Source organism: Pagrus major, chromosome 2 (assembly GCF_040436345.1).
Source record: "Pagrus major chromosome 2, Pma_NU_1.0".
NCBI lineage: Eukaryota > Metazoa > Chordata > Actinopteri > Spariformes > Sparidae > Pagrus > Pagrus major.
This window is the reverse complement of record NC_133216.1, coordinates 17,574,369-17,581,365: the sequence shown is the minus strand read 5'-3', so window position 1 is coordinate 17,581,365 and position 6,997 is coordinate 17,574,369.

Below are 6,997 nucleotides of genomic sequence, written 5' to 3'. Positions count from 1 at the left end.
TTTCTTTATTTGCCTAAAAAAGGCTTTGGGAAATTTCAAATTAAGATTTTTGACCTGATGATGTTTTTGAATGTCATGTGACCATGCCACTAATGTTTTGTCACTCATGGAGGTTTTGAAGCAAAAGTTTGACGTTTTGTCTGAATCAATCTCAGAAGCAATCACCTTTCTTCTATCGCTGATTTAGGGTGCTTTCACATCAGGGAACCGGGCCCGGATCCGAATACACTTGCCTCCAAAGTCCAGTTGTGTATGGGCACGTGTCTGTGGTCTTGAGTACAGTTCATGTGGACTTGGGTACGGTTTCCATCAGGTGTGAAAGCTACTGTACCAAAACACAGAAGTGGACTGCGATGACTGTTTTGCTATGTGTCGATGACTTCTTCTTCTTCTTCTTCTTCTTCTTCTTTGCAAACCAACAGGGCGCATATCACTACCTACTTTATCGGACTGCGTACATGTGCAAGTGTACTCGGATAAAGATCGACATTACTCATGTGAAAGCTGACAGGCGGGGGAGAGGGAAGGGAGGGCAATCATACTCTGGCACAGTACGAGACAATCGTTCCTAATGTGAAAACAACCTGAGCCTCTGAGGGCAATGGCCAATGTTTTGGTGATTAACAGTTCCTGGCGAAGACTTTCACTTCCAGTGATTGTTTACAAGTGCGATTAGCAACTTGAGGAACAAGAATTGAGTTGGAGTTGCAAGACGATTCTTAATTTAACTAAAGCTAAATTGTCATCAGACAATAGCTGATGGCCTCTGAGATTGCATTTCAGCCAATGCATTCTGCCCCTTTTGCTCTCCACACGAACTTTTAAATACATGCAACCAAAGCCCACTCAAATGTGATTGGTCAGTATGACTCGGACTACAAACGGAAACCAGAATGCTTTCAATCCCAAAATTTGGTCCTTCTCTACAGATTGTATATTCATATGCAGATACCTGTGTATACATATTATTGGGAAACAGACCCTCATTCTATCTGTATTTCCAATAAGCTACAGCTAGAAGCTGGTAAGCCTGGCTTAGAGTCAAAAACACAGCAAGCCTGAATCTGTTCAAAGGTTGTAATTAGTGCGCTTCAGAGACGCTGCGGGCTAACTGCTTCCCTGTTTCCATTCTTTAAATAAGCTAAGCTGGGCTAACTGACTTGTGAACAGATTTTTTCCCAAGATGTCTGTTCTTTGTGAACTGTGTCTTTAAGAGGCCCCTTCTTCTCTTGCAGTAGTAGCTGGGATGCTGAAGATGGCTGCAGTTGCTGAATTACTGCTAGCTACAGTAAATATATATAGCCCTTGTCTTGTCATAGAGGTGTGCTGTGCTATGCTGACTGTTGCAGGCCTTACCAGAACAATACTCAGGAGTATACTTCTCCTGTGGCCTGATGGAAGTTTCCACTGCTGCTCACAGACCTGACTTCTTCACAATACTGCCCGGTGTTTCAGTATAGAGAGAAAGAAACAGTGCCCGGCTGGATTATAATGTGGGTCATTCAATCTATAACAGAGCTGAAAGGGCTGACTGATTATCAACTGCAAATCTGTGTACCAGTGTGAGGATGACTCAGCTGGTCATATCTGAGGAAAGGGATTATAGGGAGTGGAGGATGAATAGATTCTTATAGTGAGAAAAGAAAACCATCTTTAGAGATATTCTCCAGAGAGTGACTTAAAATACAAACCAGGTCAAATCTAAACTTTCATGACATAGAGTCCATTCATAGTAATCATTACCAAACTGAAGTCCCTGAGCTGGAGCCTCATTCAATATCCTCCACATACAGAAAGAAAATGCCTTCTAGTGAGTACACTGAGGTTTCAGACACTTGTGGATCATCTTTACTTTTGCGCCATGATGGCTGTAGTGTTGCTTCATGGTAATTTTTACAGTACATCTAGCAAAAGTGAATCATTGCACTGCATGGTTTAGAGCAAACACAGTAGGGTCTAATCAGCCCTGGATGGGTTGCCAGGTTGAGGGTGTCTGATGATGACAGACCCAAAAATACCCAGTGAGCTCATCAGTGACTGTGTGTCCCAGTGCAGGTGGTGAGGTACATCACTATCCTTGCTATTATGTTTTAAAAGTACTGATTCATGTGTCTTTATGTGTGGGATTACTTTTCATTTTATGTCTTGTGAAGACATTCATGTCCTACTTTGGCATTGTTTTGTATGAAACGTGCTAAACTGCATAAATAAAGTTATATTATTATTATGAATTGCTTTTTCAATCAATCAATCTTTGTATAGCACCAATTCACAATAAAGTTATCTCATGACACTTTTTAATTGGAGCAGTTTCTAGACCATACTCTTTATTTAATTTAATCATTCATACACTTTTTTATAAATATATATGTTATATTTATATGTTGGCACTTTATAGCGCAACTGGTTTGGTGCCCATACCAATTACTGGTAAACAAGGACACTGATAACCAACGTTTGAAAACGAAAATTTGCAGTTAAAATCAAGATGTCCGTGTCCAAATTGAGAATAACCAATGATGGTTTGTAACAATTACTGTTGTAATGTACTACTAGTAGTACAAATTTAAAATTGAGAGAGCTGCACATTAAATGGTTGCAGGTAAACACAGTGCAGTGGGTAAAGATAACCTGGTTTTTGGTTCTGTGTTGATGGTTGTCTAACAGTGACCTCTGACCGGACGTGCAGTTGGTGACTTCTGAAAGATTTGTCAATCTCTCATTCCTGCAGAACAACAACTTTGCTGATTTGTATAATTACAATCTTTTTCAAGCAAGATGTTAGGCTAACCTAACGTCGCTGGGCCTCAGATCACTGCCCAAAGATCATTTGTTGTCAAAATTGGATGTGACAACACTTACTAAAGCATTATAGTTAAATAAACTTATGTTTCCCAAGCTTGCAGTGGGCTTTTCTCCAGCAAACATTTGTATATCCCAGTGGCCAACACTTACTCACACAGTGTCCCCTGAGTGAACAAATATGGGTGTAGCCCTCTATTAGACTCTGTGAGGCTTTTACTGACAACCCTGCAGAACAACCTGGGCCACATACTTTTGTGATTTGCACAAGAGGGAGAGCGTGAACACTTGGCCTGATTTTAAGCGTGCATTTTTCAGCTTCCTTCAGAGGGGTGTAATGCTGGCCCTTTAAATCGCTGCAAAGTGTCATCTCACACGCACCCAACTTTGCTGAGTCATTGGGTTCAGACTGCTTTTGTAACCTCCACCCAGCAGGGCTTCTCATTGGCTTCAGTCTCCACGCAGCACTCCACGTGGTTGGCTGCCAGCACTACTAATCAGTTTCTTTTCGCCAGAGGCATTTCTTAAAGTGACAGAGGTGCTCCCTTTACTCCCCTGTGACTGATGTCTATCAGGCAGTGTGAGAGGACCAGACCCAAGAAGCCCACTGGAGTTTAGTTGTGGGGATTTTGGACAGAGAGAAGCTGTGTGGGAGTCAGCTGTAAAGGGAGAGACAGGATCGGTGGTGAAGTGGTGGAGCAAATGGACACTTGTGGTGGTAAGAGTCAGCAGTCTAAAGACAGTGACAGAAGAATAGGTGTATGTGAGACCTCTGGCATCCAACAGGGTCAGAGGGAGGTCACTGGATGTCAGCAATTCAAGTTGTTTTACTGAGTCAGTATGTAAGCCAGAGAAAGGAAAATAACAGGCTGTTCAAAGGTGCACCTGATAGTCCGACTCTGTGGGCAATAATTCACAGAAAACTCTTTCAAAGTGTTCTCCTGGGCAGAATCCGATGTCTAACTTTCAACACATGTATGTAGCTGTGAAACAAACATGTATATGTTATTAAGTATGGTTATAGAAACGGGAATGTGAGTCTGCTGATCTACCACTTTGGTCCAGATTGAAAAATCCCAACAACCACTGGATGGATTGCCATGACATTCGGTACAGATGTTCATGGTGTCCAGAGGATGAATTTCATTTAATGTTGTGGTCCTCTGACTTTTCACCAGGTCAAAATGTTCATAATCATCCAATATTTTGTTTTATGACAAAATAGCTGCATAACTAATGATATTAGCATCGGCCTCAGCTGTGTAATTAGCAAAAGTTAGCATGATAACACACTAAAGTAAGATGGTGAATACAATATACATTATACCTGCTAAACATCTGCATTTCAGCATTGTTGTTAGCATGCTGGTGTTAGCATTTAGCTCAAAGTACCACTTTGCGTAAGTGCACATTCTGATACCTTGTTGGTGTTTTTACTACTACATCATAATTAATGTTGCTCCAGGAACGTCATTGCATCAGACCGACCAGGTTTTTTGACATCATAGCTTTGTGACTTGGGAAAAAATAAGCATATGGGAGATGTTAGCCTTTCCAACATTATGAAAGGGTCTTTTTTTAACCAAAACCATGATCTTTCCCTAAACCTAAACAAGTACTTTTGTTGCCTAAACCTGACCAACCAAACTGTAACAGAAAAGGGAAAATAATAAGTCAACAATATAATAATAACTTCCACACAGGACACTAACCCTGTTATCCTGGGTTATGTGCTTAACCCATCCATCCACCATAGTTTGCTCCATGCAGACTATACAGTAAGAAGACTAACGCAGCATCTTGTTTCAGTACGTAGCAATGATTACATAATGACTCAGTGAATTCAGTAATTAAAACAGATAAATCAGCCAAACAGAAACTTTTATCAGCATGTTATAGTTCCCTTCTGCGTCTCAATTGACCTCACTCAGCAAAATAGTAATGGAAAGTCATGCTATAGTTCTTTCCTGAAACCTCTTTATGATTTTGCTGCTCCTTCATGGAGCATAATACCTTGATCCTGAATGAGCAGGGTGGTTTTGGTAATATCCTCTGCAGTCTGTCAGTGTAGAACCCTCTGACTTATGGCTTCAGGCTCTTAACATCATCTGTGGGAGTCGCTCTCGCTTTCTCGAAGCAGAAAGTCTCCCACCTGTTGTAATGTGTGGCTATGCAATGTTTTACTTTGGAGAGCCATGAACTGGTAATGGCTCGGCGGAGGTGTCGATTGCTTCTTTGTTGCGTTTCCACTGCAGAAACTTTCTCCAGAAAACTCGGCTAGCAAGGTAGCACTTTCCAAAAGTAAAGGGAAATTTGGGGGTGGGGATTGAAGCTCTTAACATTCCTGATTGGTTGTGCATTTTGTTTCAGCCACCATTTTCAAAAACCTGCAGATGCAAACCAGTCAACACATCAACATGGGGTCACAGAAAGAAGCATATACAATAGTCGTAATGATGTGCAAAAATGATACGTACATACATCAGCAGACTAATCTTTGCGGGTGGAAACACAGACAACAACAGGCTAGAGAAACCTCTAGTTCCTGGGTACTTGGGGGCAGAAACATTGCTTATTTTAAGGGATTAATGTACTGAACGATACCACAATTTGGCAAGCAAAGGAAGATGAGAGACTGGACACAGTGAAGAGGCAGAAAAGAGCAGCATGTATTGATGGGAAATGTGTGGCTTCAACTAGCAGGTAGTACTGACGCACTTAAATCAAAGCATTGTTCTCGAGTCTGTGCTGTGTGGTTATGAGAGACAGGAAGTAGCAGCTTTATGTTTCCACACATCACACCAAAGGCTCAGTTATTCTGTGAATCAAGTCTTTTCTAAAGTAAGGAGAGCAAGGCATGCTGCTTTCTTCTTTCTTGGTAATAATGCTGATTCACTCAGGCTATGTTTGTAAAATCGATTTTGCTTGTATGCATCAGAAGGTCTGAGGAAGTACCCACTTAGAGTAACTAATGTTTCTAGGAATTACAATTGTGCCCCTAATAATTGAAAACCTTGTGAGTAAAAGGTTTTGCAGTCACGCTTGGTTGATTTGAGCTGGTGGGGAAGTTGAGCCACAACTTGTTTGCATAGACAAAAATTCATCATGTGACCATATATTTCAGAAGAGTCCTTTAGTAACCCAGAGACTGAGGGAGGTACACTGAGTACTGTAAATTAAATATATGATTATTAGTATTTGATCATGCATTCTAACTTTAATCAACCTCGTGGTACATTTTCGAGCCACACTAGGCAAGAGCAGCCTCTAAACGTGTTGCAGAAGTGAATGTGTGCAGCTCAAAGGCTGCTGATCAGCAATTCAGATTACGACAAAGCAAAGCAATCTAATCTTCAATTAGGTTTTGATTCATGCTGCAGTTAGTACATTTGTGCACTGTCCTTCTGATTCCTTAATCAACAGATTTAGAAATCAGAAGGACGACTGAGTGAAAGACTTTTATGGCCAATTTTCATCTAGCTAAACCACAGCAGTGTGCGTCTAGAAGCACTCAGAGCAACACAGAGCTTCTGTTTAGACACAGGTTTCCAGCTATTCAGGGCAACTTAATCAAAATGTCCACTCCAATGAAAGAGCAAACCACCTTCAGTGTGATGCAATTCAAAATGCAAGCTAAGGTCTCAAATATTACCATGGAGTTGAGACAAATCCTCTGTGACTTAGTGTCGGAAAAGATAAACATGTTATGTCTCACAAATGTACCGCAGACCTCTTCTGTTTGACTACATCATACAGGGGGTTTTCTGGTCATTGTGTAAATTAAAATACCCCCAAATAAATCTATTCTTTCTGCTAAACACTCATGATGGCACGTTACCTGGGATATGGCAAATATTTGGACATGAGGGTCACCCACGGCAAACTAGCTTGCAGTTTCTTCGTTGTGCGTTTACTCTAAGTCTCTAAGTTCTGCAGCAAAGATGTGTGTGAGAGAATGCACCAGCCATGGCATGTGAACTGAATGCTTCACCCTGCCTTGAAATGGTTAAGTCAACAGAGACAAAGGAATGGTGAGGAGCAGTCAAGCCATCTTATGGTGATTGCAGAAAAGTACAATACAAGTCCTGAGTATGAAGGAATGTCCTGCATTCTGGATCCAACAGGAACTACAGGGACTTTTTTGTAACAGGAAATTTTAAACCCTCTCATGTTACGATCTTCCTCATGGGCTGAG